A 16,825-nucleotide genomic window follows, 5' to 3' on the forward strand; every position below is an offset into this window, starting at 1 on the left:
ATTTTGCCTAGAATACAATCTTCAAAGCGACTTTTGATAAGCAGAATATAGGAGGTTGTCAAACCTAATGCCTGCTTATTTCTACAGAAACCGCAGTAAAATGTTTGACATAAGTGGTCAAGTTTTATTTCTCGTCTAGAAATCAGTGTCTGCAGCAACCCGCTGTCTTCTAACACCATACTGGGGCATTGCTTCAGTACTGACTCAGCTGGAAGAGTGCCACCTACTACATCAACACTACCACTTGCTGTAGCAGCCTGGATTTTCCTTCACATGCCACAAAAAAATAAATACCAAATCGCCCACTACAAACAGTTCATTAGCAATCCACAGGTGAAACTTGTTTGAACAAATACTTCGGAATAAGGAAGACAGTAGTAGGAATCAGGTTAGTGTGCGAATGAATCACAAAGAGGGGAAAGGAATATTATTATTATTCAGCAAATAATGTATTTGCAGTGATTATTTTAATCCACTCTTTTCATGCTCATTGGCCAGTTGCTTGGATGTGACATGAGTTTGTGGTCTCTTTCCATTTCATACTGGACTGGTGTCCATAATACAAACACCAGCTGGCTTGTGCTGGGAGGCCAAGGACTGAATGTGGCATGGAGACTGAATTACCTTCCCAAGCCTATGGGTGGAGTTCTTCAGAGCTGAAGGACATTGGCACTGTGGAGGGAAAGGGGAATCTTGCCCTGGCTGTACCTATTATATGGATAAATAGTGGAATTCAGTCTTGAGGGCTGCCAAACCAACACCTTTCCTCAGCACTAAATGAAATAACCATTTAACAAAGACTATAAAAGAGCATTGGCATGAAATGGTCTGTGCAGCAGGATTGCTGGACCTGCAGGTGCTGTGGGTCTGTGGAAGTGTCTGAACTGACTGCTTTATTCTTTTTCCCCTTGGTCAGCCAGAGTGCAAATCTACACACACAGCCTCCACTCACTTTCATCCGGCAGCCTATAAATATGCACTAACTGTGCTGAGGTGAACCTGAACACACTCTCAGGATGTCATCCTGGAAGAGAAAGAAGGCCACTTACAGAGATGCTGTTGCTTACATATTATCTGCTCCTGCTCTGCACATTCACACACAGTTCTGGGGTCACTGAGAGATGCTTCTCGTCTGCTCTGAAGATAGAAAGACAGGAAAAAATACATTTCTGGCCCAGGGCCGCCCGGGGCGGGGGCAAGAGGGGCAATTTGCCCCAGGCCCCGCAGGGACCCCCACGAGAGTTTTTCGGGGGCCCTGGAGTGGGGTCCTTCACTCACTCCGGGGGCCCCGGAAAACTCTCATGGGGCCCGGGACCCCGGAGCTTCTTCCGCGCTGGGTCATCGTCGGCAATTCGGTGGCGGGGGGGTCCTTCCACTCCGGGACCCGCCGCCGAAGTGCCCTGAAGACCCGCGGCGGGGGGTCCTTCCAGCACTTCGGCGGCAGGTCCCTGGGCGGGTCTTCGGTGGCAATTCGGCGGCGGGGGGTCCTTCCGCCCCGGGACCCGCCGCCAAAGTGCTGGGTCTTTGGCAGCAGGGGCCCCTCGCCGACGATGACCCCAGGCCCCCTGAATCCTCTGGGCGGCCCTGTTCTGGTCACACAGCTGCTGGTGCAGAAAGTTTCCAAGCCCTACCCTTCCCTGCATGGGTCTGTATCATGGTTGGGGATCCTGTTAGAAAAACATGGGGCTCGAAGATGATCTTTGTCTCCACCACTTCACTTAGCTACTGTCAGAGGGACAAAGAAGAGTTCAGACTGGAGCTAGGGTGCTGAAATTGGAGCAATTACAGCAGCACTACCCCACAAAGACACTCTGAATATTTGGCACCACTAGGTTTGCGGCACCGCTAGCTACTCAAGTCTTAAGAAAGTGAAAATGAGTCATTGAGACATTAGTAACAAGGACATTTAAGATGAGGGAATGCTCTATGCCTGGGGCCAGATCCTTACCCCTTGTTCGAGGCATGCTTCAATACTCACTGAAATGAACGAGAGTTTTTCCATTGACTTCAATTGGCTTTGGACTGGGTCCAAGGTTCATTTGTGCCATCAGTACAATACAAAGGGATCTTAAATCTGCCTAAATGGCTGCTGAGGATTCCTTTGGCAGTCTGACCCTTTGCCAGATACAGGATCAACAGCGGAGGATAGAGCCACATTGCTTCCCGTTCCGCGCATCTGAGGATTGAGCCCCATATTTCTAGCTCTTTGATTTGAAGACACAGGGACCAAATAGGAGACAAAGCTCTAAGGAATCTGACTCAGATGCAGGAAATACAGCTCTTTTGTCAAACAGATTTCAGTGTAAATCTGCACAGCTCCACTGGTGTAAATCTGCCTAGCTCTGTGTCATTTGTATGTAAATCAGTTTTCTAATGCTGTCTTTGAGAAAGAACAAGAAGATACAAATGACAATTAGAACGTACCCATAACACCCATGCAGATGCTGTGACTCCCACAGAGCTGTCTTGCCATGAAAACTCAAAGAAATGGGTCATCCAGCTAGATGAGGACAAATGAGAGCAGGGGGATGGGGTGGGAGGTAGGAATCTTTGCTTCCAGTCCCACCTTCACATATAGCAAAGGGATATTTAACATCCGAAAAAGCACATTCATACCCAGCAAAGGCCATTGATTATTGTGGTGAATTATTTCTGCACATTTTGGAACAGGCCTGTCCATCTCTGGCTTTCTGCTGCCAGAGCACCTCTTCTCAGCCAGACAGCCGCAGACTCAGGAAAGACAGGTCCAATATCAAACAGTGGAAATCACGCTGTCCCGCCCAAAGTCACCATTAATTTGCCAGACAGACTAACTGAATTGTTGCTGATTTTTCAAAGCCATGAATAGACAATAAAATAATTTAAAGCAGATATTTCCAGTCTGATGCTATCATCCCTCCCTGCGGTGAAGAAGATCTGCTCAGCTCCTCTTCCCTCATCTGTCTGGAGGAGCTGCAGCAAGATAAGAAGCCATGATTCCTTCCTTATCCTTCCCCCCATTGATTAGTGTCAACTTTTCCTCCTCTCTCCAGCTCATTTAGAGCTGAGCAAGGTGGCCCTATATCTTCCTGGTCCCTGATAACTGCTGCACTATATTCAGGAAGTTGACCTCATTGCAATTTGAGTGTGTAGATCCAAGAAGTGCTCAGGAAGTTTTGCAGGCCTGGAGTCTACCCTTGCAAACCTGGGACTGCTCATGTGACATTTTGTTCACCACGACTGTAGAAAATGGCTGGGTCCCAGTAGGTTAAGACTGTGAACATGTCCCTAGCAGGAATTTTAGCCCCACAGCTTAAGTCCAAGTCAGTTGACTTAGGCTCTGCCACTCAGTGCTGCAGGTCTTTGGTTGCTGGGTGGACATACCCATAAGGGCTAAAGATTAAACATAAGAACAATGGGATACTTTTTGCAAAGTACCTATGTGCATCCCAAGCCAATCAGATTGATGATTCCCATGTGCAAGCTAAAGACTTTTGCATCTTTCATTGCCACTGGTGCTTTGTACCACTAACTGCACTCTTTTTCTACTCTGATTTGTGTTCACTGCAACTTTGTCAAGTTCCCATCAGCAGCTGAAAAAGCTAATGGCTTTCATTAATTATTTATTTGTTGTTTTATTTATTTCCTAAGACAACAGTTTTGCCATATTGTTGCAACAAGGGTCTGCCTTGGCGGAACCATTATGTAGCTCTTTAATAAATGCCTATTGATATTGCTGAAAGGTCATGCTAATTGCTGCTGTCTTGTGTTGTGTTGGCTTAGCATTACACATCATGTTTGAACTTTCCAGATCAAAGTTCCAGGACATCTTTTTCAGGGACATGATAAAATGTCATTTTTTGCTGCTGTATCACTGAATCTCTCACTGTTGAGGACCACAGGGTCCCAGATGTAGCATGAGGGGAAACAGGGTGCTGCCTGATCCACACTGCAACCCCGTTGACATCAATGTAGTTGCCTGTGTGAAAGTCAAACCCTGTAGTTGGTCCAGAATGCACAGAATTTGGCCCACGCTATGAACAACTCTATAAAAATAATAACACTTATTTAGACATTTGAAGATTTCAAAGCATTTTATATACCTGAGTGAATTCAGACTCTCAGCCTCAGTGCATGGCTGTTGGGCAACTAGCATAAAATAAGTGGGTGGTCTCAGTGGACAAGGGTCCACAGCACAAAAAGGATTAACTGGCAGGAATTAACACTTCTTTATAGCCTATGTGCAACGTGCCTCAGGTGTGTTGTGACCAGGATTCATCACCGAATTTGGTCCACTGGTCGAATCATTAACTTCCTTGGGTACTGACAGGGAGTGTGATGTGAACACTAATTGGCTATGATAAACAGCTAACATCTCAACTGTAGAAGGGATCCTTCCAGCACAGGTGCATTGATGAAGCCGTATATAAAATCAGGAATATGCTACCTGCAATACACTAGCTCTTTGGATACGTACAATACTTCAGTCTCCGGGGTTCTCAGTCTGGCACTTTCATGAGTATTAAATTCCCTTGCAAAACAACCAAAATAATCTCCCAGAATGTGGTATTAATACTCTACAGCTCTATTCAGCAGAGAAATTACTTGACTCCTGCATAAGGACAGGCCTATGAAAGGACACAAATGGCCTCCAAATATTTTTTTTCATGTCCTACTGACCTATACAGCCGACATACGGCCACCGCAGGGAAACTATTTTTGCCTGGCAGTTTGACAGGGGGCCATGCATAGAGAGCCAAAAGACTTGTAAATAATGCCTCCCCTTCTCTCATCTCAGCTAAATTACTCACAGCCAAATCACTCTTGTGTGGCAGCATGGAGGCTATTTTCCAAAATCATTTCAGTCAGCCATGGGTTCATAGTGATTTCATAGATGGTGATTTGTTTATTTCTGCCAGGGGGTGCCTTCGCTAATCAGACTTTGTGCGTATAGATAATGTGGTGGCTTGTCTACTGCCTATATTTATACCGATGTCTTTGACAGGAGGTGCACCTACTCACCAGCTAATCAGACTATTTGATTAGGTTACAAAGAGAGCCACTAGAAAACTACAGGAGATAAATGTGAAAGTGAAGCTTTTGAAAGTTGTAACATACCGGACCTCCCATTCCTTGTCATAGATTCTGAATCAAACCATCACACTGTGCATGTCTATACACAAACACATGCAGATCTCTGCACATTATTCATACAGATAAGAACAAATATAGCTACAGAGATATTGTTTGTAACTTAGTGTGACCAAGAGCACGCGTCCTACCAATCTGCAAAATACAGATTTCAACAGATTTTAAAATATCCTTTAAAGCTTTTAAACAATGGTTTCACACTGTATTATGTAGTTATTTTAGACCCCAACTTTGAGCAACCTTAAATCCTTTCTAATCTAAGGAACAGCCTCCTGACAATGGCTCAGATTGCTCCCCCTACATCCACACACAGAGGGGAGTCCCTGTGTGCCAATCTTCCCATGCATAGCACAAATGTGGGATCCAAGGTTGATGCAGGGTGAGGAGTGGATACTAGGTGGACCAGGAGAAGGTGTGAGTGGACCATATTGATGTTGGGGGAATGTACATCATTTCCCTCCCTCCTCCAACCACACAGAGATTCCCCAGAAAAGACAATAAAGTCTGGGGTTGGACTATGTTTTCCTGGGATCCTGAAGCCAGGGGTGTCCCTGACTGTGACCTCCAATGTAGCACTGTCAGGAATCAGGGTTCTTGGAGCCAGAGCAGATGTGGAAACACATAACCTCTAGATGGATGGCCCTGGCCTCCCACAGATACCCTTGGATCTGCCTGGATCCACAAGGTTTGAGTATGGACCCTGCGGTTTTTTCCTCTAGGGAGGGCAATCCTTGTGTTCCCAGAGGGCATGTGATAGTTGGGGGAAGGGATAGCTCAGTGGTTCGAGCATTGGCCTGCTAAACCCAGGGTTGTGAGCTCAATCCTTGAGGGGGCCATTGAGGGATCTGGGGCAAAATAATCTGTGAGGGATGGTATGTGGTCCTGCTGTGAAGGAAGGAGACTGGACTCAATGACCTTTCAAGGTCCCTTCCAGTTCTACATTTCTATGATAGTTCTCACTGAGAAGATTTTCATGAAAACTTAGCCTGCTCTTTCCAACCCACACTCCACCAACCTTTGCCTGCAGGTTTTACATGGAAGGACCTGATCTGGGCCTAGAATTGCATCCTTGGTTTTAAAACATTTCAAACCCATGTATCTTTTCCCTCTCTGCTACCCTAGTACAGTCCTCTTTTCCCCCCCTCAATGTAATCGCTCCTCCTCCTGGGGTGATATACTTCTCCTCAGCTGCTCCTCCTGGTCAAAGTAGCCTTCCTGTCTCTAGCTACATATATTTTCAAATCTCATCTTCTGCCAGGGCCTGATGCTGCAACTCCTTATTCATGTGAACAATCCTTACAGGGAAAGTCCCACTGGGGCTGCTCTGCTGAGTAAAGATTAGTCATATGAATAAGGTTTGCAGGATTGGGCCCACAGTAGATGAATTGAGCACCTACATGGTACTCGTTACCAAATGGAGCAAAGAATTCTTGTTGCAGATAGGACAGTTTCATTAAAGTGACAGTTTCCTTGCACCTACCTTGATCTTTCAAGGCAATGAGCTGGCTGAAGACAGTATGAGGAGGAACTGTCATCCTAACAATCCATCCATCTAAGGCACCTGTCACTGTGATATTCTATGATTAAGCACTATTCTCTTGTTTCCATCAGGAAATGTGTGGCATTGCTGAGAATTTCATTGACTGAAAACTTTCTAATATTCCATCATACATTCTAATCACCAGAATTAATTGCAGCTAGAGGCCAAGTGAGAGAATGGCACCTCCCCTTCATAATGCAGAGCAAAGACAAATTGGAAAGCTCAGAACAACTGAAAGAGGAATTAGAATTATTTCACCCACTGCACCAAAAAGTACAACCACCACACCTTAGCATGGTAGGGATTGCTCCCTAATTGGGGCCTCCACCACTACTGCAATAGAAATTCTTATTAATAGAACTTTGCAGAAGATAAATGTGGACACAGGAAATTAATAACAAGATGACTAACCCATCCACGAAATGCAGCCATGTTCATAATTCTACCTCAGTTTTCTAGTGACATCACAAATCATTCCATATTTAATGTTTACAGAGTTTTACTAGGAAGACTTAATGGAATTACCTTGTTGCATCTTCCATAGTTAACCCATGATTTACTATTGCAGCTGGTTAAATACTCCCCTCATGTAATAAATAATTCAACAAATGAAGTATTCAACAAATATTATTTCACTAGTGCTGGATTCTTTCCTTTATTTTACTGCAGCAAAAGAGAATTGTTTTGTGCTGGCAAATGTGTGTGTGTGAGAGAGAGAGAGATGGGAGTCACAGTGACAATCGTATCTGACTGTTTGGGGAACTGTTTTCAAACACTTAGGCCAAAAGATTGCATGGAGAACAAATAATACTAAATCTCCAACAGCCTTACTGTCCTAGTGACACCTACAGCTACAGAGACACCCATAATTGTTAGTAGTGAAGATTTGCCGTTAGAATCTTTTCTGTCCAAACTTATTGCGTGAGTGAGACTCTCTCTCCATGCATGATATTGTCAATACAAAGCAAAAGTTGATTTTCACTGAGGAAAGACATACAAGGAAAAACATGGGTTGAGGCCTATACATTACTAGAACACATACAGAGCTACTCTGGTGTCTCCCAACTCCAGCTCATTTCATTCTCACACAACCTCTCATCCTGTCATACAAAATGCCAACAGAAACACTATACCTATCGCTAGTGACAGCCTCTGTCTAAAGACTCTTCATTACTTTCCCTGCAACATTCTGCATCCCTAAATCACTACATTTTAATAAGGAACAACACTACAACACCATTTCTTCAACACATTGGCACTAGTGTTCTAAGCAGATTGAAACAGGAGCAGGAGCTCTCAATGCGCCAAGCAGGGAAGCTCATGCAAGCCAAAGGAGGGTCCTGTGCACTCCCCACGCTTACAATTTAATCCCCGATTGCCACTACATTATTCCCTTAACCAAGCATGAGACTGAAGGCTCAGAGAGCTGACCTTATCACTGCTGAAAAGGGATAATGCTTCTCCCATAGACTTACAATGAACTGTTAGGCTACGTCTACACTACCCGCCGTATCGGCGGGTAGCGATCGATTTTTCAGGGATCGATATATCGCGTCTCATCTAGACGCGATATATCGATCCCCGAACGCGCTTATATCGATTCCGGAACTCCACCACCGCGAACGGCGGTGGCGGCGTCGATATGGAGAGCCCCGGAGATCGATCCCGCGCCGTGAGGACGGGTAAGTTATCGATATAAGATACTTCGACTTCAGCTACGTTATTCACGTAGCTGAAGTTGCGTATCTTATATCGATTTTTCCCCTTAGTGTAGACCAGCCCTTAGACACAGGGGGCTTGATTGTCCCATATCTTAAACCCTGACCCTACATCAGTCAAGTGCATTCGGGTGTGTCCACTTGAAAGGGGATATGGTCAGGGTGCCCCTATATCACAGTGATCTGTGGCTGCTGGAAGACCCCATGAGAACCCTTGGTAGCCAGCACTAATAAAAATAGCCTACAGGTAGCTCTAATTTGTGCCAGGGACCAACTTAGCATCACGTTAAGGAAGCATACAGGTGGCTGAAAGTCACCTTCTTGTCTCCTTATCCCCCCGACTATGATGGTAGAAGGGGTCTGGGTCCTTATGAACTTATCTACACCCAGGCAATATGAGAGTATTTGCCCACCAGCATAAATGAGTGGACAATTCTGATTTAGTAGCATTTTACCTTTATTTAGCAGTCACTTTGCACAGCTGCTCATCACTAAAGAAGGCGAAAGGTAATGAGAAATCTGACCCTGCATCTTTGGATGGTTTGATTCTGCTAAATGTGATGAGACTTGCTGACAAATGTCTTGTCCTTGAACATAGCTTTGTCTGCTCTTACGTGGTCTCCCTTTCTCTCTCTAGCCAGAAATGCTTTGCATGTTTGTTTACTCTGAGCTACATTCATCTGAGTCATTCAACAGCCTTTCCCCACTAGCACATTACAGTGAATTCTGAAGCGAGGCATCCGTAAGAGAGTATTATGTTGCTGTGAATATGCCAATAATGGGATAAATTCTGGCCCATATCTTGCCATCAGAATGCCTGACTGACATTAATGGGGAGTGTTATTTAAAGATCAGCAGCATAATATGGCCCTTTGTTTCAGTTACCCTGGTTTTCATCTGGAGTAACCCTATAAATCAAAGGAGTCCCTCCAGTTTTACACCAGTATAACTGTGAGCAGAGTTTGGCTCACATTGTGCAAATGATGCTACTGTACTTAAAAGAATAATCCCAACAGTATCAGCCTCGTTTTAGCTACATTTGAGTGGTGGTGATCAAACTATCCAGTCTATTGTGAGGAATAATTATTCACACATGGTTTATAGTAAACTTCTCTTCCGAGATAAGTTATCCAGACTTGTAACCTTGAGAATCCAGGGCAACCATACTATGGATGATACCCATAATTCTGTGAGATGACAATACCATAATTTTGCCTACTTGAAAAAAATCCACATAATCAGGAGACCTCGGTATTGATGATCTGAGGATTTTTTTTATGATTGCCTGAAAAAAAATCTTTGCAAGAAATGAAATAATCAAAGAGTTTTGCATTATCCATTATCTCTGAGATGCAATCCTGAGCAGAAACTAGTTTGAACATCTAATTTAAAACAAGAGAAGAAGGTTAAGAAACTGATACATTTTAAATACCCAATAAATAATCCAACAAATGAATAGTTTTAGATTGTAAATGAAATATACTAAAGAGAAAGGGAGATAACAGATAGACGATAAAAAAACAAAAAACATTCTCCTGAGAAAGTAACAAAATTTTATAAATGTTCTGTGTGTTTACAAGTCAAATCAAAGTCAATTGTAGGGTACTTCACATTCAAGCCATTTCCCAGCTAGTTCCTTTTCACAGTTGGAAGAAAGCGAACACCTGGGCTCTTTTTAGTTTTTTTCGCTAAAAATGTGCCTGGCAACAATATCTCAAATTACACAGTTATTGTCTATCAAGGCTTACATTTAGCTGACAGCTTATTGATCTCTGCTAGCTACATTTCAACATTAAAAAAAATCAAATGAAATGACAAACCATAGCATGGTAGAGAGGGGAGTCTAGGAGGCTCACAAGGAGCCTAGTTAATGCCAAGAGACTTTGCATGCTCCTGTATATAGAGACATTCAAAAACATTTATTAGCTAGATGGTCTGAAATGGAAATGAACTGAACTTCCTTCAGCTGATATTTATCCAGCAGTTCTACTTAGGGAAGATGGACGTAAATATTCACGAAGTGAACAAACTACATGTATCTTGGTCCCTGGTTGTGTCGTTTTCGTCTTCAGAAATTATACTCAACAGTTCCTACTAGGGTTTAATATTCAGGAAAGTAGGCCATTCTGACTATTTGTCAATGGTATTAAAAGACATTTGGCTACACATTCCTAATAAGCTAACAATCTGAGTTCCCCTTTCGCTCCTAAAAAGCATTTTTGGACTCATAATCATTTGCCCTGATATAGCATCTTCCTTCCCAGGACTGAAAAGTGTTTCGCAGCATAAATGTAGCTTCACAACAGTCCTGTGAAGTAGCTAAGCATGATTATCCCTATTTTACAGAGATTGAAAGCAAGGCACAGAGAGGCTGAATGACAAGGTCATGCAGGAAGTCTGTGGCACATCTGGAAATAGAAACTCCTGACTCCTTCTCCTCTCTTCCCCTACCTTAGCCAAGTGACCAACCCTTCTTCCAAAAATCTTCCACTCCCATTTCACACACTGTACAGGACCTTGCATTACGTAAGGGCATTTGTTACACAGTGTTCCACCTAATGCAAAACCTGATTCTTTTTCTGATTTGTCCAACAGGGAGATTCTCAGACAAAATATCTGAAGAACACAATGGAAAAGTTGAGAGAAGGTGATCAAGTGGATTAAAAGTCCAAACACCCTTTGAGGCAGCTGTGAAAATGTAGGACTTCATATTAAATCATTGGAATGGATAACTCAGAAGTGTGTGGAAATGTAAGGAATAATTATACCATGTCCTATGCATAGTCATGAGCTAAAATGATATTATCAACATCACTAATAATAACAAATAGTCACAATTTCCATACACAAAAGACACAGCTAAATAGCAAATAGAATGAAATGAAACAAATCAACTCCCGTGAGTTCTTGAGAGACAGAGATTGGAGGCGCTGTTTTTTGTTTTTGTTGTGCTGGGAATCTAATAGATTGTGAGGCATTTGACAGTTTGTAATTTATATAGTTTGGGGTTCATAGTGGAATTTTATTTTTGAAGTTATGGCAGAGAACATCCTCCTATGACATCACTATTAGTGGTTCTGGTTTCAAAAGCTGTGGATCAGTGATATGACTCACAAATGTGTCACAGAAATGGCCCATCTAATAAGGTAAAATAAATTTATACGTGTACATAATATCTAAAGTAAAATCACATGAACACACAGGTGGCTGTTACAAAATTCACAATATATATATTATAATTTAGCAGATGGACATATATATGTAATAATCTACTGCATGGACAGCTAAAATTAAACGGGGTCCATTAGATTTAGAGTCTCTGCATCACCATAAACTCTTGCAATGAAGCCAGCTAGTCTGGACTTTATTATAAGTTTTGATGTCCTCCTGATTTGTACTGTAATCCGACCAGCTGGCAATTTGGCCACTTCTGCAGTAATGAACTTCCCTGAGCAAAAAAAATAAATAAATAACCAACCAAATAAATAAATGCCGCCCATTGTAACCATGATTCATTGTATTTTCTATCTGCATGGAGGGAGGGGGAGAAATCCCTGAAGCAACTAGCGGTCTCCTTTCGGCTTCCTTCTAATGTGACACGTGCTTAATTTACAGTCTCCTAGGAACTATGAAGAGGAGATGCTATAAACATGTGAAACCCGGGGGTATAATTTCAGGGAATGAAACAAGGCGATCAAAGGAGTCGTAAAATCTGGTTTTGAGCCGCCCAGCTCTAGGCGTATAAAGCAGGGGACCCAGCCCGGCCATTCGACCCGAAAAGGCTTTCGCCAGACTCTCCCGGGCAAGCGGAGGTGCTACCGATCCGTTCTCTTTTCCCCGCTCCCCTCCTGGAGTTGAGGCCAAACAGCCCCTGGAGGGAATCCGGCGCGGGGCCGGGGAGGGCTGAGCCGTGTTTGAACACAGCGCTAGCGCCTGATGGAGGCTGCGGTCAGGCGCTGTGCGGGGCTGGAGCTGGCAGAGCAGCCTGGGGCTCTGCCTCCCTGGCGCCCAAATCCAGCCCGCCCTGCCCAGCCAGCGGGCCGGTCCCTACACTCTGCTGCTCCGCGTCTGGCTGCCGCTTTCATAACGCGTCCCGCCCCCAGCCCCCCCGCACCGCGGGAGACTCACTCACCTGCGAGACGCCGCTTCGAGCTCTACCTGCTCAGCTCCGCGGCGTGCGCTCCGTGCCGCTCATTTGTAATCCGCTCCGGGACGGGCCGCGGCGGGGCCCCCTGATTCTTCCCAAACTTCCCCCGCCTCGCTCGCCGCGGCTCTCCCCACCTCCCGGGCGGGGGGTCAAGCCCAGTCAGGGCGCCGGTGCCCCAGCATGGTCTGGCGGCTCGCCTTTCCCCGCGGCTCCCCGCGCCTCTCCCCGCGGCTTCCCCCGAATTCAGCGGCGGGCGGGTAGGGCTGCGACCCCCCCCCCAGTCCTCCTCCTGCTGCTGCTGCTCCAAAAATAAATAAATCTACGCACAGATGCACTCCGGAGCCAGAGCGGGAGGGAGGGAAACTGACACACGCTGCACGCGCCCCATCACACACACTCACACACCCAGGCAGGGTGCAGCGACTGATTATCTCAGCCACCACCACCACCCCCCAGGCCCCTCGCCGGCTGGCCTGGGCTGCAGCCCCCTGCTTCTGCCGTTTCTGGAAAATGCCATCGGCAGGGAAAAGCAGGAATGGCTTTTTTTTTTTTTAAATACACACACGCAAATCCGCTCCTTCTTCCTTCTCGCTCTGTCTGGCCCTCCTGGTGCTCGGAGGTTGGATCGCCCCTCTGGGGGGGCGGTGAGCCGCAGGAAGCGCTCCCCTGGGGGCGAGTAAAGAGAGATGGAGAGGCAGCAGCCGGTGCCTAGTCAGTCAGCGAGGAAGCCAAGTTCTCCCAGGGCTCCTCCAGCAGCTGGAGCTGCCTCTTGTCTCACACCTTGGAGACGACAAGAAGGGGGAAAGGTAAACGCTGGATCGCGCTGGCTCTTACCGATGTGTGTGGCCCCTCGGCCCCCGGCACTGTGCCATCAAACAAGCCGGAAAACGAGTCTAGCTGAGGCTATTGCACCAAAGGAAAAAAAAAATCCACCCCTCCGTGGAACCCGGAGCACGAGCTCTGCGAAAACCTGGATCTGGCACCTGCTGGAGCCACTCACATTCTGACCCCGAGGCCACCAATTCTAATGCCTGAATAGCGAGTAACTGCTCCTACCGCGCCAAAAAATGTCTGGACCCCGGGGGCATTAGAACAAGACGAGCGCCACCAAAACACAGATCTGGCGCTTGGATTGTTACTGGATCCGTTCAATGTGTAGCCCTCATCCCTCAGATTTCAGGCAGGATCAGCGAGCCAAGCGGAGCTGCTCCTCCTGCATCAGAATGTTCTGCACCCTGGTACGTCCTGGCACGTGAGTTCCACAAAAAACACAGATCCGGTACCTGGGTCCACCTGGATCTTCGCAGTTTCTGACTCCGAATCATAAATCTATCCTTCCCTGGAAACACCTGGACTCTGGAGTACTCGTGCCCAACAGCACTAGAAAAAACATGTTCGGTACCTGGATGTTTCCAAATTTTAACCCCAACCTCAAATTGTAATAGGTAAATAGAGGGGAAAATATGGCAGCTCCTAGTAGACCAAAATCTCTAGACCCTGCAGGAGCAGCACAAAAATACATACCTGACACTTGACTGCATCCAATTAGGTTATTTTTCAATCCCCTCCTTTCCCCCACTCCTACCAACAAAACAGAGAAGCGCAGCTGCTCCATCTCACGGTGGTAGCACAACAAAGAAACCTGGAGCCAGTTGGTTCCATTGCTCCCAACCCACCAAACTGCACAGACAAAATAGTTAGCACGGGCTATTGCTGCTCCTATGGGACCAGAAAAATCCAGGCTCGTACACATCTCAGTGCAAACGCAATACAACAACAAAAACCATAACCAGCAACTGGTCAGTTTTGGACATAAACCTGTGAATTCTGCTGCAGAAACAGACATCAAATGTAGCTGCTCCTTGTCCACTACGAAAATCTGTCTCCTGGTGCATCCTGACACAGGAGCACTTGAAAACTCCAGATATGAATCTACATTTTTCAGGGTCTTGCCTATTTTTTTTCCAGCTAGATTCCCAAATGTTTACTGTCTAGGACAGGAAGCACTTGTAACCATTCTTTGACATCAGACTGACCTGCTTCTAATACATTATGTTTCGGGGAATCCACAACAAGCCATATCTGATATCTTGATCTTTCTAGATCCAGCCACATTTCATGCCAGAACATTGACATTTGGCAGTGGGACTGCGCCGGTGCATGATCCCATTGTACGTGGTTTTAGCTGATCAACTCTTGGTTGAGATTTTCCAGGCAGTCTAAGGAATGGGGAGACATATTCTCCATTACCTTTACACACCTTTTGACGGATCAGTGTCTAACGCCCCCTAGACTGCTTGCAAGATTCTCATTACACTGGATACAGACTGAAGCCAGCGAGATCCAGCTTTTACCGCTCTCCTGGCCAAGAAAGCTTCCCTCTTCACCTGCTGCAGAAGAGAACTCAGAGAGGCAGCGCTTCCCTTCCGTTCCCTTGCGCCTATCCCCATTTCTTTCCCTTCTTCCCCTTTTCCCACTGATTTTCTCCCCGCCACCTACTAGTTCATTTTCCCTCCATTTTCTTTTTAAATTCAGAAGTGCATTTTATTCCCCCCCCCCCCCGCCAGCTGGTGGGCTCCCCTCTCCCTTGGAAAATGCTACGATCTCGTTGTGGTTTGCTAGTGAGCAAAAAGGTGGATGCCTCCAGGAGCAGAGCAGCTGGTGGCATAAGGTATGTCCGGGGAGGGGAGGGGAGGGGAGAGCCCGTGACGGAAGAGCAGCGTCACAGCAAGAGGAGCTCGTGGCAAATTTACCCATGGCACTGGAAGGTCACCCAAAATCAAACCTGTGTGAGGATGTGGAGGGGGACTCAGCTTGTGCTGTTGCTGTGGGTGTTTGTTGATTGGGCAAGGGGCTAGAGGGGGGAATATTTAGCCCTAAAAAAGGAGTCAGGGGGTGGAGGTTGGTTATTCAGCCAATAGTCACATTAGTAAATTGCATCTCTGGTCTTGCCGCACAAGAATCAATTGTATGTCCTGCCTTTGACCCCAGTGTAATTGACATTATAGGGATTGTCTCAGCTCTTAAAAGCCTCAAGCCACTTTTGAAGGAAACCATAGATAGATAGGTAGAACCCCTGGAAGGATTCACATTTTGAGTCCCATCCTATGTTCCCCCAGACTGATTCTTCTGCAGTTCTGAGCTGGACATAGAACCAGACCTGTTATAACTGTATCTAAAGCATTAACACGTGTCTCTATTGAAGGTACCATCATCTTTATGATCAGAGTGTTTATTGCCTGTTTGTGCTTGGGATCAAAACTTGGTTTTTTAAGAGGTGTTTGTAATTGGCCTTATAAACATGTCAAAATGTGTCCTGTCATATTTAGTTATTGTTACCATGTTACTCCAAATATTATTGAAACATGTATTAAAAGATGAATAATAGATGCGAGTACTTTGCATTTATATAGCACTTTTCATAGGAAAGCACTTTACCAACAAACTCACTTACAAACCATGCACAGGGACCACTTTATCCATCACTGAAATGCATCCACCTATGAGATGAATTGTGACAGATGCTTTAATAGTGTGCAACAACATTGCACAGTTTTAGGGCAGAGAGTGATGAACTCCTTATCCAACTGAAACTGCATAGATCTGTAGCTAGACATACTACAGCTACTCACGTTAGAATATAACCAGGCCACTAGGAGTAACAAATACTTCTCTTCTTGCAAATAATAATAATAATAATCAATTCAATCTTTCATTACTAGTGGTTAGGAGCCTGTCCTGCTGTACAGGGGCATTGGCTAATGCTCACTAGAGCTAAGTGAATAATTAATAGCAAATAATTTATTGAGAGTTTTTACCCTCTCTTTCTGCACATAAAATGTCCAGAGGCAGATCATGATTTCCTTGAATTTACTTATTACTCAAATTTAATCAACCAATTTTTGAGGTTTATTTTTTAATGCTGTGGATTAATTGTAACCTGTTTGCTGCACATATTGGATACTCCATATTTGAGGTTTGAGCTGTGTTGGTTAGTTGCAACTGGCCACACAAATGACATGATATTGCCCCTGTTCCCTGTTAAGATGAACGTAATTTATAATTAGGGGAATGGCTTGTAGAAGCCAACAGGATACTTGTAGAGAAACCCTCTGTACATATGATTAGGCTGATATGGTAGGCAGAGGCAGATGGCTTTAACTTGGGAGAGAAAAAAAGTACCTTTTTACCATTCTGCTGAAAATATTTTACTATCCTATCTTAGGGTCACTCTAGTGATGCTTTCAGGTTTATTTGTTTAGGTGACTTTGTTCTGTAGTGCTTGTCTTA

General features: G+C 45.1%; 1 protein-coding gene across 1 annotated transcript in view; it reads right to left on the reverse strand.

The window, feature by feature from the left end:
* TRPC5 (transient receptor potential cation channel subfamily C member 5) overlaps positions 1–12,618 on the reverse strand; it is a 148,437-nt gene extending 135,819 nt beyond the window's left edge. The window contains exon 1 of the mRNA XM_045030704.1: positions 12,521–12,618. The gene's annotated coding sequence lies outside the window, so the exon portion shown is untranslated. The remainder of the gene's footprint in view (positions 1–12,520) is intronic.
* Between the last annotated feature and the right edge of the window lie 4,207 nt (positions 12,619–16,825).

Source organism: Mauremys mutica, chromosome 9 (assembly GCF_020497125.1).
Source record: "Mauremys mutica isolate MM-2020 ecotype Southern chromosome 9, ASM2049712v1, whole genome shotgun sequence".
Taxonomy (NCBI): domain Eukaryota; kingdom Metazoa; phylum Chordata; order Testudines; family Geoemydidae; genus Mauremys; species Mauremys mutica.